Below are 22,187 nucleotides of genomic sequence, written 5' to 3'. Positions count from 1 at the left end.
ATGATTTGCTATGGCCATCTGATATGATATAATATGTGACGGGGTTATGCCCCCATTCTGATTCTTCTGTGTTGTGGCACCAGCGTCGGGAGGGTGGCCACGTTCTGTCTACCGAGTCCCTTGGCAGGGGCCGGATTTGATATGACATATGTTTCTGTACACACTCTGCATGTTTTGAAATTATGTATCTGATACTTTGGATTTTTCTGTTTATTCTGTACGTTCTATACCAGTTATGATTTTGTTTCTGCAACTCAGGCTTTACATATTCAGTACATATTTCGTACTGACCCCCTTTCCTGGGGGGCTGCGTCTTCATGCCGCGCAGGTACCGACGACAGGTTTGCTGATCCGTCCGCTTAGGATCTCATTCTGCTATTTTTGGAGCGCTCTTTTATTCAGAGCCATCTTTTGGTACAGTTTGTTACTTCTATATGTGTGTATTCTCGTTCATGGGTACGGCGGGGCCCTGTCCCGCCATATGATTCTGTTGGTCCATTTAGAGGTCTGTAGACATGTTTGTGGGTTGGGATCTTTCTGTACAGTTGTGTGTATATGTTGTGTTTGGGCGATCCCATTCGCCGCGGCGGCCGGTCCGCATATATTTAAATGTTACTCTGTTGGCCCTGTGTGGCCTTTGTTGGTATTTTCTGCGTGCAGGGTATATGGGATAGTCCGTAAAACAAAGGAAACTCTGCCGAAATTTTTCTGGAAATTAGCTAAATTTGAAATAAAGCCTCGTCGGCTTCTGCTGTATATTAGAATGTGTTTGAGTGCCCAGATCGGGCACTAGTCACGGCCTACGGGGTTGGGTCGTGACAATAGGCATATTCTGTTTTCTGACATTATCGTTATCATTATCGTCATGGAAGTATTCTCGTTGGGATAGGTACAATACTTGTCATTTGGTAATGGAATAAGGATCGAAGGTTTCTTTTGGATTCAGCTTTAAAATAAATCAAACGGAACAATAAGGAAAATCCGGGGACCATGGGCCCACCTCGGGTCAAATGAGGCGGCGTACCAAATTTACATATGTTACATGTCATGGCGTTACTTGTGAGGGTTTTAGGGTAGTCGGGTCCTATTTATGCGAGTTCTAGAGGTTTAGGAAATTCTTCCAACATTTTGCACACTTTTTAGTTCAATTCTACTGATTGAAAAAAAGAAAACTTTAGGCGCGGATTCCGGAGAATAGAGTTGTCCCCGAGGCTCGTATTCGACCTATTATGTCTAAGACATGCCAAAGAAGAAAGGGTGAAGCCTTACATACCTTTTTCCGCTCCTTACGCTTCTCCAAATTCACGTTCCAAATTCGCCAAAATCTACAATTAGGTCACATTTACCAAACCTTGGTTAAAGCATTTGAAAGTTGATTCTCAAAGAAACACTTTGTCTGCCGAAATTTCGGCAGCACTTCCCCTGTAAATACACCATCCCCAAAAATCTAATATGACTAATTTCAATCAACAACAATCCGGGAATTTGACCCGGCCAAACCAACAACAATACTAGCAATCATTTTAGCAACACTTCAACATTCAATTCTATTCAATTCAATTCAACTCGATTCAATTCAATTCAATTCATATGACTTTCAAAGCACTTTAATCAACATACTATTTCGTCCAACACCTTCCAAATTCATAAACTACATCAACATTCCGCACATTGACAACATTAACCACAATAACACAAGAACTATATGAAAATCACATTATCTCCTCCAACAACTTACAACCGACTCCAACTTCATTTTCAATCATTAAATTCTCATTTTTCATCATAGAATCCATAACAACAACACTAAAATATCAATTAGAGTTAAGGCACCACAACTTGCCAAAGCATACCCCATTCGGCTACAACAACTACATTCATATTTTCATGAAATTTTCCATGGTTTCTATACATTACAACAACAAGCAACATACTACATAGAATTAACTCAATATTCTCTTCAATACAACATATATACACGGCCAACACTACTCCATACGGCTACCATTCCAACATATTACATTCATGGTTTTTCATTCATTTTACATTATGGATTTCACAACACCACAATCAAACTACTAAAATAAAATCAATTCATCTTTTCTATACCATGCAACACATTTTCGGCCAAACACCATACATATTCATATTTCATGAATTTCATGGATTTCTTCATTCTACCACACTCATAATCACCCATAACATATAAAAGAAGGTTAAGTTCTTACCTTTTCCTCTCAAGCTTCCTTTTAGTCAAGGTTATGGATTTGTTCAAGTGAAGGATTTTCTTGCTCCAACAACTCTTCCGTGTTGTAAAGGACCTTCCATTTAGTAGGAAGGCTAGAAGAATATAAAAAAAAAATTCTTGGTCACCTTCCATGGCCAACCATGGCCGAATCTCTCTCCCTCTCTTCTTCTTTCTTTTTCTTTCTTTCTTCCTTTCTAGTTCCTTCCATTAAAATATGACTCTTATATTTATATATATACATGTCTTCCACCAATTTTCCATACTTATAATTTGGACCCTCAAAATAAGAATATAGCCACATGATCCCTCTCTAGAAATTTCTTCCATTTTCTTGATTTTTACTTTTCTTTGCTTGACTTTTCTCACTTGGTCAAAGAAGACCAAGTGTCTTCCCTTTTACACTTTAGTCCATCCATATTTATACTTTGCCCCCTTCACTTATAAAATGGTCACATGCTCCTTTTTTTTTATTTCCTAGGGAATTCTTCCATTTTCTTGAATACTTGTGAAATTACCATTTTACCATTTTGTGAGTTTCTCTTTTTACCCTTAACCTTTCTCAATATTTCCATACAATAATATTCATAAATAATATCCATAACCAACTTGTACATTAAAATAATTTTTGAAAATGGTCTCTCCCTTAACTTTCCACGACGACTTTGGAATTTCCAAACACACAAGATACGGGCTATAACACCAATGCACCTCCCCCGGTATGGCAAAAGTTTGTTGATGCTTTCCTCTGACACTATATGCCTCCAGAAGTTCGGCGAGCTAGGGTCGATAAATTCTAAAATTTGAGGCTAGGTAGCATGAGTGCTCTAGAGTATAGCCTCCGCTTCAATTCTTTGGCTAGGTATGCTTAGGCCATGGTAGCGGATATGGGTGACCGAGTGCACCGATTTGTAAAAGGCCTAGGGTCACATTTGATAGATAGATGTCTGACCGCGTCCCTTCAGGACAATATGGATATTGCACGCATTCAGGCTTATGCTCAAAACTTAGAAGAAAGTTTACAATAGTAGAGAAGTGAACGCGAGCAGGATAGGGGTCATAGCAAGAGGGCCAGATCTTCAAGTCCGATGAGTGAGTTCAGAGGCGGGCACAGGCAGCAGATGTCCAGGCACTCAGGCTATTCTATGACTGGTGCGCCTCCACGGTTTTCAGGCCAGAGATTCGACAGATCTACTCGTTCCGGGCTGAGTCAGAGTTATTCGGGGTCTCAGTTTAGAGATGATTCGGGTCAGGCAAGGCCACCCGCACTACGATGTTCCCAGTGTAGGAAGTTTCATTGGGGTCGATGCCGAATGGGCTCAGATGTTTGCTATTCATGTGGTCGACCAGGCCATATTATGCGTGATTGCCCCACAGTTCATGGTAGAGGTAGGACCCAGCTTTCAGGGTCGGTAGCCGGGTCTTCAGCATTTATACGCCCTATGGGGCCAAGTTCACATGCGCTAGTCGGCCATGGTAGAGGCAGAGGTAGAGTTCCTAGTTCTAGCGGTCCTCAGCACCGTGCTTATGCTTTGGCTGGACGCCAAGATCTTGAGTCTTCTCCTGACGTAGTCACAGGTATATTGTCGATATTCTCTCATGATGTATATGCTTTGATTTATCTGGACTCCACATTGTCATATGTTACTCCACATATTGCGGGTCGATTTAGAGTCGAGCCGGAGTCGATTAAACCTTTTGAGGTGTCTATGATGTGGCGTGATTTTACGCCACGATCGATGCTTTTCGGCTATAAGTTTTATTTGTTTTTAAGCATGTCTATGTTATTTTACGTGGTTTTTATTATGTTTCATGTAATATGAGGTCCCTAGAGCCTAAGTGTGGAAAACAAGTGAAAAAGAGGAAAAACGTTGATCACTAGAAACTAATGGAGATTCTGGAAATTTTGGTGGAAAATTACTCTGCGCGTTCGCGCAGGTAATCCACGCGTTCGTGCCCACGCGCGGGAGTGACTCTACGCGTTCGCGCTGAAGAACGAGAAGTGGTGCTGACGTCATCGACGCGTTCGGTCAGACGCGTGGCGCGTTCGCGTTGAAGGTTTTTCGGCCCAGTCCGAACAGAACTTGTATTTTGACGATTTTTGCTATTCCAGTTCTTTTAAAAAAACCAACTGAGGGTATTGTAAAATTATCTTTGGCATAAAACACAAGTTTGGAGGCTAGGGTTCCTACGTAAATATTCTTTCTTTTATTTAATCCTTGTTTATGGGAATTTCTTGGTGACAATTAAGATTGATACTCTTGTTGTGCTTATTTATTCATCGACATTATTTTTAATCAAGTAAGTTCTTGTTATTTTAATTATTCTTGTTCTTGAACGTTTCTCAAGGGAGTAGCTAACCCTATGACTCGCCCATTTACTTTGTTTGAAACTCGGAAGAGGAAGAACGGGGTTGGGAGATAATAATTAACATGAATTTGGGGCGTTAACCCTCATCCAATGAAAATTGACCTAGGAATAGGCGATACCACTTGTAGCTATATTCGGGTGTTCTTAATGCTCCTAATTGCTTGAGGGATCTTCAATTAGGTAGTCTAGTTAATCTTCGGGAGAAGTTAATTTAGAGTCATTATCCGAGGCTAAATAACATAAACTTGCTATTATTTATAATTCGTGAATTATATTGGATCGTTCCTTGAGAAGTAGTTTCCTTTATTCCATTCTTGTGGCCATTGATCAATTTACTTGCTTTCTAGATTAGAATTTATATTTCCGTATTTTATCAAAAACTTATCAAAAACCACCATTGATGTGTTCGGTCCAGCTATTGTTGGTGATAATTCCTAATCTGCTTAAATTTCCTACATATTGTTCTCTGTGGGATTCGACCCCAACCTTGTTGGGTTACTATATTTGACAACGTCCGTGTTATACCATTAATAGGTGTAATTTGAGCGTATCAAATTTAGGCGCCGTTGCCGGGGAACAATTGACGTATTTTGGCTAATCTAGGAAATAAGCTAACTTGCTTTGAACCGAACCTGTGAATATTTGTATAGTTATTTTCATAGTTTTATTTCATTTTAAAAAAATGGCATCTTTCCATGAAAACTTGTTTAGTAGTGATTTGTATTGTGATCATGGCCAAATTGGTGAGTTCAAACTCATGATGGAGTGCCTGCTAGGTGAGGGTAACGAAAATAAAAAATCCTTGGAAGAATACTTGGAAACTAGTCTCCAACTTGGTTTGATGACAGACGAAGAAAATCCTCCATGGGCAAATCATTATGAACTCCCCAATGCTCAAGATGAAAGGGTAAATCATGAAGATGAGTTTATTGGGAATGCCAAAGAAAAAAATAAATTGGAGTCAACCATTATTCTGAAAAACATGGTTGGTGTTGACTCCAATCTAGGGGAAAAAGAGGATGTCGTAATTCAAGAAGTTCAAGAGCCTTATATTTTGCAATTTGAAAATTCAAGAAGGCAACATGACATTCCTCACTTGAAAGCCAAGAAGTGTAAGATGAAAAATATTATGCTTAGCTTGTTCATCTACTTACCACCCCCCGCTGCTCGTGGTCACAAACTTGAATCCAAGTTGGGTGCCTAATTCATAAGCTCCAAATGTAAAAATGTCCGTCTTTCACGATCGTATTTAAGCATAACAGAACCAGAAAGGTTTGCTGGAGGTCATGGTGGTTTACGGTCACAGTTTACGGGTCGTATTTCGATTTACGGTCCGTATTCTGAGTCGTATTTAACCATTTAGACATTTAGCAGAAAGTTGAAGTTTTGGAATATTGAAAGACGATAGCAGTTTACGGTCCGTAAACCACTTTACGGGCCGTATTCTATTTTACGGCCCACTGGGCCGAAGTGCAAATATGCAACTTTCGCATTTTCAAAACTCATAAGTAGTCATCCCCTTCTTAGTAAAACATCGTACACTCATACTCTTCCTTGGTCTATTCATTGTAGGCTCACGGAGAAATTTTCAAGGTGTAACAGTTTGGAGTTCACCCGTCTGTCAAAGTATGTTTTATACATGATTCCGACTGAAAAGCATAAGTTGAATCGTTTTGTGAAAGGCTTGGTACCACATATCAAGTCTGCATGTGCTGCTGTTGCTATGTCTTCTACTTGTACTTTCTCATCTTTGGTTGGGTTTACTGAGCAACAAGAGAGTTGCAAAAATAAGGAGAGGGTGGATTGAGATCAGAACAAGAAGGCCCGTTCGGCGGGTGGTTTCAGTGGTAGTAATTATAAGGGAGGGCAGAGTAAAGGGTATTCTGCACCTGCTCAGCCTGGCGCTTATTCCCATGCTAGTGTGCCTTCTGGTAGGCAAGCCCAGAATAATAATAATAATAATAATAATAATAATAATAATAATAATAATAATAATAATAATAATAATAATAATAATAATAGTAAGTTTTCGCAAGGAAGTAGTCGTCCGCCAGTGTAGGAAGAGCGTATCTGTTATCATTGTGGGATTAAAGGCCACATCAAGAGGGAATGGAAAAAATGGCTATGTGAGATGCTGCTATGAATAACCAAAAGAATGATTCGCCTGCTTCTGCATCTGCTAGAAATCTGCCTGTTGGTAATGTTAACAATAATAGTCAGAATGCTCGTAACAACAGAGAGGAAAGGAAATTGCTAATACTTCTGGTGGAAGGACTGTTCGACTATATGGGCTGACTCGTAGAGAGGCAGTTGAGGCTTCTGACGCTGTGGTTACAGGTATCCTTACCATCTGTTCTCATGATGCTTACTCATTGATTGATCCGCGTTCAAATTTATCCTATGTGACCCCTTATTTTGCTCTTGATATGGCTATGAAACCCGAACCTTTGTTGGAACCTTTTGTTGTTGATACACCTTCTGGTGTTCCTGTTATTGCTTCTAGAGTGTATAGAAATTGTGTTGTTGTAATTAAGGGACGTGAGACCGTGGATGATTTGTATGAACTTGAGATGGTGGATTTTGATGTAATTATGGGAATGGACTGGTTGTCCGCGTGTTATGCTAATGTGGATTGTCACCATAAGTTAGTTCATTTCGCCTTTCCCAATGAGCCTGTTATCGTGTGGGAGGGTGAAATCGCTAAGCCAAGGGGTAGATTTATTTCTTATCTTAAGGCTCATAAGATGATTACTAAGGGGTGTATTTAACATTTGGTTGTTGTTAATGATATAAAAGCTGTAATACCTGAATTTGCATCTGTTCCCATAGTTAGTGATTATCCCAAAGTGTTTCCTGAAGATCTCCCTGGTATTCCTCCGGATAGAGTTATTGATTTTGGGATTGATGTTATTCCTGACAGCCAACCTATTTCTATTCCACTGTATCGTATGGCTCCGATGAAGCTTAGGGAATTAAAGGATCAGTTAAAGGACTTGTTAGACAAAGGTTTCATCCGATCAAGTTCCTCACCTTGGGGTGCTCTAGTATTGTTTGTTAGAAAGAAAGATTGTTCCCTTAGGATGTGCATTGATTACTGTCAACTTAATAAAGTGACCATTAAGAATAAATATCCTTTGCCTAGGATAGATGATCTATTTGACCAAATTCATGGTGCTAAATAGTTTTCAAAGATTGACCTGAGGTCTGGGTATCACCAATTGAAGATTAAGGAAAAGGATATCCCGAAAATTGCGTTCTCTACTCGTTATGGGCACTTTGAGTTTCTAGTCATGTCCTTTGGGTTAACTAATGCTCCTGCTACATTTATTGATTTGATGAATCGTATGTTTAAGCCTTATCTAGACCGCTTCATTATTGTGTTTATTGATGATATTTTGGTGTATTCTAAAAGTCATGAGGATCATGTAAATCACTTGAGAATAACTTTGACAACACTTGAGGAGAACGAGCTTTATGCAAAATTCTCTAAATGTGAATTCTGGCTTGAGTCTGTGGCTTTCTTGGGTCATGTGGTGACTGGTGACGGCATTAAAGTAGACCCTCAGAAAATTTCAGCGGTTAAGGATTGGCCTAGACCAACTAGTGCGATTGAAATTCATAGTTTCTTGGGTTTGGAAAATTATTATAGAAATTTTGTGGAAGGCTTCTCGTCAATAGCCTCTCCATTGACTAAATTGACATAGAAGACTGCTAAGTTTCAGTGGTCCGAAGCTTGTGAAAAGAGTTTCCAAGAGCTTAAGACAAGGTTGACTTCGGCTCCTATTTTGACTTTACCTTCTCGGTCTGGTGGATATGTGGTGTATTGTGATGCTTCTAGAATTGGTTTGGGTTGTGTATTAATGCAGAACGGTAAGGTGATTGCTTATGCTTCGCAATAGTTGAAGAAGCATGAGAAGAATTATCCGACTCATGACTTAGAGTTGGCTGTCGTTGTATTTGCCTTGAAAATTTGGCGTCATTATTTGTATGGTGAGCATTGTGATGTTTTTACTGACCATAAAAGCTTGAAATACCTCTTCAAACAACGAGAGTTGAATCTCAGATAGAGGAGGTGGTTGGAGTTGTTAAAAGATTACAACTTGAATCTCTTGTATCATCCTGGTAAGGCTAATGTGGTTACTGATGCTTTGAGTAGAAAATATATGGGCACGTTAGCTTATTTGCGTGTACATGAGATGCCCATGGGGAGGGAAATTCGAAGACTTGCTAGTCTTGGGGTCAGACTTGATGAAACCAAAGATGGAGAGTTAGTAGGAATTATGCCATCACGGTCTGACATGGTGGAAAGGATAAAATCCAAGCAATATGATGATGAACTTTTGGCAAAGCTGAGAGATGGAGTGGAAAGGGGTGAGTACACTTCCTTTACTGTTGGTACTGGTGATAGTGTTCTGCGGTTGCAAGGACGATTGTGTGTTCCTGATGTTGATTGTCTTCGACAAGAATTAATGATGGAAGCTCATAGTTCCAAGTATTCGGTTCATCCGAGATCCACCAAAATGTATAAGGATTTGAAACAACACCATTGGTGGAAGAGAATGAAGGTTGATATTTCTAACTTTATGGCTAAGTGCTTAAACTGTCAACAGGTGAAGGCTGAAGATCAAAGGCCTGGAGGCCTGGCTCAGAATATCGAAATTCCACAGTGGAAGGGGGAGGAGATCAATATGGATTTCATTGTGGGGTTACCCAGCACAAAGGCCAAGTTTGACTCGATTTGGGTTATCATAGATAAACTCACAAAGTCTGCCCATTTTCTCCCTGTGAAGACGTCATATACCGCGGCAGGGTACGCCAAGTTATATCTAAAAGATATAGTTAGATTGCATGGTTTTCCGATATCGATTATATCTGACAGAGGTACTATTACACCCGTAGTTTCTGTACGTTGAGATTCGTTAGGTATTAGCTATTCAATTGCAGATATTGGGGTTATTGTCGAGAAGATGCAAGATCATAGGTGCAGGTGTTACGATTATACGAGTCCGAGTTCGCGTAATAGGTTATAGGAGGATTGGAAAAACAATGAATTAAGGAGATATGGACGTTACAAGTCAGGCTGACAGACCAGGAAAATAGTTTGCGCGAACACGCCAGGGAGTGGCGCGAACGCGCAGAAGGCCAAGGGCCAATACAGCGCGAATGCGCCACCACGAGGCGCGAACGCGCTGAACAAAAATTTGAGGCCCAGATTCAGGATGAAGGTTATATTATAAGAATTTAATAATAACATATATATGACATCTGGGGACCATATGGGGTGAATTGCTTCATATGGCACTTGATGAAAAGCCCTCGTTGCTGCAAGCTAAGTGGGGCCCACATATCAGAGTTTTATAAAAGACATATAAAGAGATATATGAGTAGTACATGGAAAGTTGAGCAAGTCCTAAGAAGGACCCATAAGCCAAAAATGGGCATAAGCCCTCCAAAAGGACGATTTAAGGAAACATTTTCGGATGATCTGACTTGGAGGGGACAAAACGATATTATAAGTTTGGAATTTGGAACCACACCAAGAATCAACGTTGTAGATAATTGAATGGGCTTTCGAACCGTAGGTCGTGGGCCCTCACACGATATCGGGATCAAGAGTTACGACCTTTTTACTGAACGAAGGCGCAGTCAGAAAAATTGAGCCAGCGCGAACGCGCTGAAGAAAATTTAAGTCGGTCCAGGCAGAACCTAGACCGCTATTTAAAGGGGGAGACCCCCTCATTTTGGTCCCAAACACACCAAGAACCCCTCAAATATTCCAGAAAATTCCCCAACTTTCCACCACCAACTTTTAACCCAAAACCAAGTATAATTTCCAAATTCCGGTCCAGACGGCGTATAGTTGCAACTTCAAAATTGTGTATCAACGCGTTATGGCTTAAGCTCAAGGTGGGGGAGTGAATATATAGCATTCTTATCGAAATAAAGGTATGAATCTATTGCTATTAACGTTAATCTTAGTTTATTTACGGAGAAAGAGCTGTAAAATTGTTATAAAATGATTCTGTGATGGAAATATGGGACAAACACCATATGGGATGTTTATGAAGTATTTTGGTGTTGGAGAAATCATGGTTAATGTTGGTATTGTTGTGATTATTGTTGGTTGTTGAATTGAGAATTCGGGCTATGCATATAAACAGGGGAGATGCTGCCCGATTTTCGGCAGAATATAAAATAATTTGATTTGAAACTTGAGACAAGTATGCGATGAAGAGGCTAACGTTAGTGTAAATCCTCTTAAATGTAGACTTACGAGCTCGGACATATAAGTGTAACTAATAGGAGGTTGAATAGGTATGTTAAGGCTCGTCCCTTTCTTTCAAAGGCATGATTCCTATAGTATGATTTCACAAATGTTTCCGTAACCTTCTTGTCTTCAAAGCCAAAAGTCCATGGTTCTTAAAGCTTCTCATGATGTCTAGGTTAGGAATTATTTTATGATGGTGACAACGGTAATGATGATTTTGTGTTTATGATTTCAAAGCGAATATGAAAATGTGGAACTACTTCTAGATGTTCTCAATTTTATTCATTGATGATGACTGTACCTCTAAAGGCTCCAAGGTGTATGTAAATCTACCCCTTCCTTCTTTTCTTGGCATGAGTTATATAAAATAAGTGGACGATGAACGTACAAAATTCCAATGAATTCTAGTCCTCAGTGATACTTGACATGATGGTTGTCTTTGATTCTCCAGTGCTGGTTCATTCTAAACATTCTATTAAGTCCCAGATGATGATATAGTTTGCATATGGTTGCTCATGATATTCTACTCGTGCATGTTGTTGATATATCATTCACCGAGCCCCGGGCCGGGTATGTATTCGTGCAGAATTTCATTGCATTGTTCATCGAGTCCCTCATTAGAAGGCCGAGTACGGTATATATATGATTATTTCATCGAGTCCCTCACTAGAGGGCCGAGTACGGTATATATATGATTATTTCATCGAGTCCCTCACTAGAAGGCCGAGTACGGTATATATATGATTATTTCATCGAGTCCCTCACTAGAGGACCGAGTACGGTATATATATGATTATTTCATCGAGTCCCTCACTAGAGGCCGAGTACGGTATATATATGATGATTTCATCGAGTCCCTCACTAGAGGGCCGAGTACGGTATATATATGATGATTTCATCGAGTCCCTCACTAGAGGGCCGAGTACGGTATATATATGACTTCCCTCACCGAGTCCCATAATGGGCCGGGTATGGTATATTATATATATATGCATGACTCATCTTATAAGGCACAAATACATTGATATCTTTGATTATCGTACTCGTCTCCTGTCAACTTCTTGCTCAGTCATGATCTACTTTATTGCACTTCATGCTTTACATACTCAGTACATTTTCCGTACTGACCCCCTTTCTACGGGGGATGCGTTTCATGCCCGCAGGTACAGATACCCAGTCTAGTGACCCTTCGGCTTAGGACTTCTGCCCAGCTGCGTGGAGAGGTCCATTGTTCCGGACCCTGAGATATTTTGGTACAAATCCTTTTGTTATAGATTATGCTATACTCTTAGAGGTCTGTAGACACATGTGGGTTGCATATGTATGATCTGGTCAGCTATACAGATGTAGTTCGTTTGGATATTCCCATATATTTTGGCAGCCTTCTCGGCTTGCATATTTTGTTATGTTGGGTCAAATGTGACTGCTCATGAGACAGGTTCAATATTATATATGGCAATATGAGTCTATGGCATGCTTTTACAGATTTCCACATTGCCCTTAGTATCAGTCTGATTATATCTAACTGGTTCACATACGAGTGTCCAATTCGGACACTAGTCATGACCCATCAGTTTGGGTCGTGACAGGTACGCAATTTACTGCTCATTTTTGGACATCCTTTGAGGAAGGGTTGGGAACTAGAGTGAAATTGAGCACTGCCTTTCATCCTCAATCTGACGGGCAGGCGGAGAGAACTATTTAGACTTTGGAAGATATGTTACGAGCCTGTGCAATCGATTTTAGAGGAATTTGGGATGAATACCTACCTCTGGTGGAATTCGCTTACAACAATAGCTATAAAGCCAGTATGCAGATGGGTCCTTATGAGGCTCTTTATGGGAGGCGTTGTCGGTCTCCAATTGGTTGGTTTGAACAAACTAAAGTGGAGTTCTTGTGTCACGACCCAACCCCGTAGGCCGTGACTAGTGCCCGAACTGGACACCCGTACATGAACCAGTTAAATATAAACAAACTGAAACTACGACAATACAAAAACTTATAAAGGAACTCCAAAGTTCGTAACATCGTCATATATATATTTCCAGATCAACGGTCTCCTGATGAGTCACAACTAATCATATAATGAAATAATACATAAGCCGACAAGGCTACCATCACATATCAATATCATATGCAAGCCGACAAGGATGCCACTATAGACGAACATCATACCACAGCATATCGTATAGACACACCTGAAAAGAACTCATACACAACCCACACATATGTCTACAGACCTCTAAGAGTACGAATAGCGAAATATGACGGGACAGGGCCCCGCCGTACCCCTGGATAAACATATATACATATATCATAAGATTTATACCAAAAGTCTAGACTCCGGAAAAACGGAGCTCTCCCAAAACAGCTGAGTAGGAGTCCTATGCTGAGGGGTCACCAACCGGCTATCTGTACCTGCGGGCATGAAACGCAGCCCCCCGGAGAAAGGGGGTCAGTACGGAATATGTACTGAGTATGTAAAGCATGAAACACAGTAAAAAGGATCATAACTGAAGTAGAGATTCCAGGGGACAAGTATGATACTCAAGAAATCACTGTACCTGTGCCTTACGAAATGCCATCATGCTTATCATAATCATATACCATACCCGACCCATTATGGGACTCGGTGAATAAAGTCATATTATCATATCATCATATATCGTACCCGACCCATTATGGGACTCGGTGAATAAAGTCATATTATCATATCATCATATATATATACCGTACCCGGCCCTTTAGTAAGGGACTCGGTGAATAAAGTCGTGTACACGTATACCGTACCCGGCCCATCATGGGACTCGGTGCCATAATCATATCATCATATACATATACCGTACCCGGCCCTCTAGTAAAGGACTCGGTGAATAATGCAGCGACACTGTGCACGATAACATACCCGGCCCGGGACTCGGTGAATGATACAATAACAGTAAGCACGAGTGGAATATCATGAGCAACCATATGCAACTACATCATCATTCTGAGACTCAACAGAATAAGTGGACTAACTAACACTCGAATATCAAGACAATAGTCGTGGTAAGTATGGATGTCAATAAGAACTATATCAAATAGAGCCTCAGGAATCATAGGTCATGTGCCAAGATAATGCAAAACAACTATTGGAATTCAAGGACATTAATCATTATAGAGTCTTTAAGAATAGGAACTTTCACACACCAACTACTATCCAACGTATAGAGGACTCGAGAGGAACTCAATCACTTAAGAGTTCTAGCATCAAGAAGTGAATAAGAATCATGAATCACACTCGGAACTTATGAATAGAATTACCCCAAGTTCATATCATTCATCACTTAAATCTAAGACATGCCACAAGAAAGAAGGGACAGCTTTACATACCTGTTGACGACTAATCGCAAAACCGTTTGCTTTGTCACTCTTTTAGCCTATTTAACATAAAAGTAATGTTATCGTCAGTAGCTATACTTTTTACTTCGTAAATCCGTATCCCATCGCTTTATAGAACTTGTTCTTTAACCTATACATTCTCGTTTAGGGTTTTTCCTTATTTAAGGACTTAACGAAAATCGGGCAGCATTTCCCCTATATATTCGCCTAACCCGAATTTCCAATTATTCTCCTGTTAACACAGAAATACCAACAACAGAGATATACATATAAAATTCTCACAATTCAGCCCATAACAATTCTAGCAACCCAACAACCTTTCTAAATCCATTTCAACCCACAATTCCCTATAACATCGATTTCATGCATTTTCTTAATTCCAATTTCGTCCAATCCAATTTTAATAACTCCATTACAACACTATTAACACAATTACACCATAAAACAAGAAAATCTTACCTTAATTTTCTCGGAGGAATTTCTACTCTTAATTGCTCCAATTTCGCAATTTCTTCTTCCTCGATTCAATATCAATGTTGCTATTACCTCCTTGAACTTGTAAATCACCTTGGAATTAAATCAAAATATATTTTTTTTTAAAACAGCCATGGCTGGCCGTGAACAGTAGCAGCCATGGCTGTTTTTTTTTTTTTTTTCTTAAGCAAATTGTTTTTGCAAAAATGAAATCAAGTGTTGATTTCTTCACTTGCCAACAACCTATATATGGTTTCCCACGTGTAGACACGTGCCCCCCCCCCCCCCCCCCCTCCTTGTGACTTATTAAATTATTTTCTTGACTTTTTTATTTTTTTTATTTTATTTTTCGGGTGGGGCCCACTCTCAATAATTAAATTAATTAATCACTAATTCTTACTTAGTAATATAATCACAATTAATTAATCCCTAATATCCAATAATATTTTTAATCTAAATAAAATTTATAAACAATTTATGTTTTAATTAAAATTGAAAATTAAAGATTTCTATTTCGTGTCCGAAAATAACTCTACCTTTAACTTGAGTCGATTTGCTTGCGAATAATTCGTCGTATAAATATACGGGGTATAACATCCTTACCCCCTTTAGAACATTCGTCCTCGAATGTTAACTGATCCTGAATTGCCAATACTTTCTCAAGTGTCCTCTTGTTTAATTATGCCCTTCACATACCTCTTCCACTGGTCGATTCGCTATAATTCGTTATAACGCATTCCAGGCCTCTACACAGTCATTCCTGTAATATTTCCTCCTTCTGTTCCTTCTCGAGGTAATTATTCCACGTCATTGCCTTTACTCTTCTCTTTGTTTCACAGTTGGTTATCAGTTGTATTTCGAGCCGTTCTGCTGAAGTGTTACTGTCTCTCTTATCTGCATACTGTTCAGTTGTACTGTCATCGATTGATTCAGACTTGTATTCATGGTACACGTAGTCATGGCTCGACTCTTTAAATGTGATTTTTATAACGTGAAGACGTCCCTCGTCGGTTCATTAGACTTCAATATCCCTGGAGTATCGCATGCCTTTGGTAACTTGTAGACCCTTCGCAGGTTTTACGAGTAAAACGAAATTTCCCAGAGGATAATATTTTTGTACTCCAATATCCTTGCTTTACTCCGCTGTTACAGTCCGTATTCTGGAATCCTCAGCATCATGTGTCACTTTCTGACTTTCTTTTAAAGGTCTTTAACTATTACTTTCTTTTACTTCTTGATCTCGATCTTTAGGGTTGGCTATCAAATAGCGCTAGGGTTCCCTCATATTACAACTTATTGTCATCCAGTAACCAGTAACCCGCTTGTTCTGATTGTCTCGGTTAGATCATTTGGTAATTTTCCTTACCCTTAACTGGCAATGCATTAGGCATTTTATCTCGTGTCGTTTCTCTATTTTTGATTCAAACTCTCCCATTGCCTCTTTACTCAAATTTGCTCTTAGTTCTCCTATCATATATCCTATTGCAATCTTTACACGAGTATGTGTAGGTGCTCAAATCAGCCTAGAAAATACCTTAGCGTCGCCTCGCCAGTCTTTATGTAGACCCTATATTCTTCCCTTATATTTTTCAATTGATACCAAGGCTCAACTATGGCTTTTGCCCTCAGTACTAATTATATCTCTGTAGTTTTGCCTCAAACCATTTTATACCTTTCCTTGATGTATCCAAAATATCGCACCTACATTGTTGTTACTGAATTCTTACTCTTCTTATCAGGTACTCACTTGGTCTCATTCTTAGTATACAAATATTCATAGGTTGCATAACTATTCTTGTACAATTCGTATAAAATGCATCCAATCTTAGTCATAGTCTTTCCTTCTCCTGGTTTATTCTGCTCTACATATCTTATTGTACTAAAACTCACTTGCTGTCTATTTCGCCATACTCCTTCCCCTTCCTCTATTTGCCATTTGATTTTTTTTTTCTTATCCTACTGTAGGAGAGATTTCCTATTCTTTCTCCTTTGCTACTTATGTGTCACAATATCATTAACCAATAACTCCGTTGTCAACATCTTAACCTCTAATCCAGTATAGTCTTGCTATCCTTATAATATCCTTTTAAGTTACTTGTTACCATTCTCTTGTCATATTCTTCCTTTTTATAAGCATCCACCTTCTGATGTCATATTATCCAAAGTCTTTACCAATAATTCTCAGCACTGTCTCAAATACCATCTTGGCTTCTATTCGTTTGTCGCTGGCTTACAAATCTCACTAACTTGTTTCAGCATGGGATCTCACTTGAAGTTTAAGTATTCAAATCAAACGTGTTGCAGTGTCAGTTGATTTCATCTTACGCTACTCCTGTATACTTCAGAAAACACTACTTCTACATAACCCCTTTCTTATTTTCATAGGATATTATGTTCATCCCTATTTGTTCTTATCATACCAGTCATTTCTGGCATTCATTCTGTCCCGTTTCTCATCTTCCTTTAGTTTGGGCTTTCACAATTCTGTCGCTTATATTACTCATTTTCTTAGCTATATGTCATAACACATCGCGATACTGTAATCCCACTCGCTTTCTTCTTATCTTCTTCTTTCAATTAACTCCTTCTCTTCCTGTGCTCGCTTCCACTTTCATTACCACTTGATCTCTATTCTGAACTTTCCCTGTAGAACTTTGTAAGTCTTTCTTATTCGTTCTATATTTGCTTTTTCCGTTTCACACTAATCACACCATATTCTTTAGTTACTTCCTTGCTAGGCTTTACTCCTTTCTAGAGCAATCCTTATGGTATTCACATCACATCCTGTTCGTAATCCATCCTATAACGTAACACTTCTTAATCTTATTCGCTATTCTTACTATGTTTTAATTACATTCTGCGGACTAGGCGTACTTAACCCTTCACCCTTTCTGATCGATCCTACCCTTAGTATCTCACAAGCTGTCTTATCAATACCTTCATGACTTGTCATAACTCTTCCTTCTCCGTACTTTTATCTCACTCATACTATTACTCCTTTTAATTGTAAATTCGTCGTAATTTATCCCTACTTATCGGTTCACTCGATACCTCAGTAAAATGTTCTGTTACGAGTTGCCACCTTTTTCTAAATCATCCCTTAGTATCACAAGCCCTTCCGAATCATCCTAGCATTTCACCAACAACATATGAAATACATAATCCTAGACAGCCCACAAGTTTGAGTTTTCCCTCCACAAATTCCATCTCCAATTAGTTGGTTAAGAACTAATAAAATGTCACCATGAAGCATTCTCCAACCACCACTAGAAGAAAACTAGAATCCGACAAGCACCACAGGACTTCTTAGTGCTTGATTCACATAGTTTACCTCCATATTTGTTCTTGGGTCGTGAGCGAACCATTTAGTTTACAAACTACTTGTTGTATGCTTTGTACTCTTCCAATAAAGTGAAACTTAATTGCTGGACGTTTTTTTTTTCCTTACAACATCAGCTTTTTCTAAGGCAAAATGTGGTTGGAACGTATTCTGGTCCGTTCAAATGAATTGCGAATTCGCTGCTCATATACGCTTCTTCAAAACAAGGTCTCCCAAATAAGAATGATGCCTCTTATGGATGACGTGGGGGTATTTCTTAAAGCTTTAGTCCAACATAATAAATTGACCTTGTCGGTATCAACCTTCAAAACATATTATGAACTTATATCTCATTCTCTTCCTTTTTCCTACTTCTGGGAAAATTTGGGCAGAGTTTTCTCTGTACTTCTTACTATCCCAGAACCTGTACGCAGGAAATACCAACAATACCTCACAGGGCCAACATATATACACATATATCCTATCGTATCATTGCCACACAGGGCTCCCAATTTCCAGTAAAAGTATAAAGGTGTCAGGACTTACCTCACATATCGCACCTCGAGACGTACCTGATCCTTTAACGACCTGTCCTGTTATACTTTCCTATCTACCTTCTCTTTCATCCTTAAACTTTACATTTCGATCATATTTCAATATTCTTACCTTATCCGATATGCCTCTTTTGCACCATTGCTTACCTGCGTACTGTGTAGTTTCCAATACCATCGGTCGCTTTCTTCTGTCGATGTCGTTCTTCAGCTGAAATCAAAGGTTAGTATAAGGAATTTCATTTCCTATGGCTGGGCACTATCGCACGATCTTAGATATGAAAGAAAGGTAACATCCTAAATGTCCTGTAGCTTCCTGTTTATAGATGTGGTGCACAACACACCGATAAAAACGACTCTACTAGACACGGTCTGTAGACACTCCGAGGATGAACTGCTCTGATACCATTTTTGTCACGACCCAACCCCGTAGGCCATGACTAGTGCCCAAACTGGACACCCGTACATGAACCTGTTAAATATAATCAAACTGAAACTATGACATACGGAAACTTATAAAGGAACTCCAAAGTTCGTAACATCGTCATATATATATATATATATATATATATATATTTCCAGATCAACTCTCTCCTGAGGAGTCACAACTAATCATATAATGAAATAATACGCAAGCCGACAAGGCTGCCATCACATATCAATATCATATGCAAGCCGACAAGGCTGCCACTATAGACGAGCATCATACCACAACATATCGTATAGACACAGCTGAAAAGAACTCATACACAACCCACACAAATGTCTACAGACCTCCAAGAGTACGAATAGCGAAATATGACGGGACAGGGCCCCGCCGTACCCCTGGATAAACATATATACATATATCATAAGATTTATACAAAAATTCTAGACTCCGGAATAACAGAGCTCTCCCAAAACAGCTGAGTAGGAGTCCTATGCTGAGGGGTCACCAACCGGCTATCTGTACCTGCGGGCATGAAACGCAGCCCCCTGGAGAAAGGGGGTCAGTACGGAATATGTACTGAGTATGTAAAGCATGAAACACAGTAAAAAGGATCATAACTGAAGTAGAGATTCCAGGGGACAAGTATGATACTCAAGAAATCACTGTACCTGTGCCTTACGAAATGCCATCATGCTTATCATAATCATACCATATCCGGCCCATTATGGGACTCGGTGAATAAGGTCATATTATCATATCATCATATATCATACCCGGCCCATTATGGGACTCGGTGAATAAAGTCATATTATCATATCATCATATATATATACCGTACCCGACCCTTTAGTAAGGGACTCGGTGAATAAAGTCGTGTACACGTATACCGTACCTGGCCTATCATGGGACTCGGTGCCATAATCATATCATCATATACATATACCGTACCCGGCCCTCTAGTAAGGGACTCGGTGAATAATGCAGCGACACTGTGCACGATAACATACCCGGCCCGGGACTCGGTGAATGATACAATAACAGTAAGCATGAGTAGAATATCATGAGCAACCATATGCAACTACATCATCATTCTGAGACTCAAAGGAATAAGTGGACTAACTAACACTCGAATATCAAGACAATAGTCGTGGTAAGTATGGATCTCAATAAAAACTATATCAAATAGAGCCTCAGGAATCATACGTCATGTGCCAAGATAATGCAAAACAGCTATTGGAATTCAAGGACATTAATCATTACAGAGTCTTTAAGAATAAGAACTTTTACAAACCAACTACTATCCAACGTATAGAGGACTCGAGAGGAACTCAATCACTTAAGAGTTCTAGCATCAAGAAGTGAATAAGAATCATGAATCACACTCAGAACTTATGAATAGAATTACCCCAAGTTCATATCATTCATCACTTAAATCTAAGACATGCCACAAGAGAGAACGGACAACTTTACATACCTGTTGACGACTAATCGCAAAACCGTTCGCTTTGTCGCTCTTTTAGCCTATTTAACATAAAAGTAATGTTATCGTCAGTAGCTATACTTTTTAGCTCGTAAATCCGTAGCCCATCGCTTTATAGAACTTGTTCTTTAACCTATACATTCTCGTTTAGGGTTTTTCCTTATTTAAGGACTTAACGAAAATCGGGCAGCATTTCCCCTATATATTCGCCTAACTCGAATTTCCAATTATTCTCCTGTTAACACAGAAATACCAACAACAGAGATATACATATAAAATTCTCATAATTCAGCCCATAACAATTCTAGCAACCCAACAACCTTTCTAAATCCATTTCAACCCACAATTCCCTATAACATCGATTTCATGCATTTTCTTAGTTCCAATTTCGTCCAACACAATTTTAATAACTCCATTACAACACTATTAACACAATTACACCATAAAACAATAAAATCTTACCTTAATTTTCTCGGAGGAATTTCTACTGTTAATTGCTCCAATTTCGCAATTTCTTCTTCCTCGATTCAATATCCAATGTTGCTATTACCTCCTTGAACTTGTAAATCACCTTGGAATTAAATCAAAGTTTTTTTTTTTAAAACAGCCATGGCTGGCCGTGAACAGTAGCAGCCATGGCTGCTCTCTTCTTTTTTATTCTTAAGCAAAATGTTTTTGGAAAAATGAAATCAAGTGTTGATTTCTTCACTTGCCAACAACCTATATATGGTTTCCCATGTGTAGACACGTGCCCCCCCCCCCCCCCTCCTTGTGACTCATTAAATTATTTTCTTGACTTGTTTTATTTTATTTTATTTTATTTTTATTTTTCGGGTGGGGCCCACTCTCAATAATTAAATTAATTAATCACTAATTCTTACTTAGTAATCTAATCACAATTAATTAATCCCTAATCTCCAATAATATTTTTACACTAAATAAAATTTATAAACAATTTATGTTTTAATTAAAATTGAAAATTAAAGATTTCTATTTCGTGTCCGAAAATAATTCTGCCTTTAACTTGAGTCGATTTTCTTGCGAATAATTCGATGTATAAATATACGGGGTATAACATCTTGGGTCCGGATTCAGTTCATGAAGCAATTGTGAAGGTTAATCTTATTGTTACACCTCAGAAATTCCGTATGTGTCGCCTTGTGGATAGGCTAATGCGAGCTTAGGGTGATTATGAAATCCTTATGAGATCAAGGGAAGTATTAGATATCTTAAGGTGCATACTATGAGATTTCGAAGTTATACGAATATGCAAAGTTTAGTTTGTTAAAGGGAGCGAAATGTAAGTCGTGTTCAGAAAGGTTTCCGCTATAATTGGGCTAATGTTTAATTAGAAATATTTTAAGGGGCTGCTATAGGGCCTATTGTATGGTTAATGAAGTGTTATATAAGTGTCAAGAAGGTTCCACGAGGATTGGAAGTTAAACGAGTCGACAAGAATAAAAATTAGAATTTTTCCAGTTATACGGCCATATGTACGGACTGTATAAATTATACGGCCCGTATAATGGTCCGTAGGTTTGATCCAAAAAATGGTGAAGCCTGGTGGTAATATACAGCCTGATATACGAACCGTATAAATTATACGGCCCGTATAGTAGGCTGTACAAACCGGGTCGAGTCAGAAATTTCATTTTATAACATGGACGAC

This window comes from Lycium barbarum, chromosome 10 (genome assembly GCF_019175385.1).
Source record: "Lycium barbarum isolate Lr01 chromosome 10, ASM1917538v2, whole genome shotgun sequence".
NCBI lineage: Eukaryota > Viridiplantae > Streptophyta > Magnoliopsida > Solanales > Solanaceae > Lycium > Lycium barbarum.
This window is presented reverse-complemented; position numbering follows the sequence as displayed.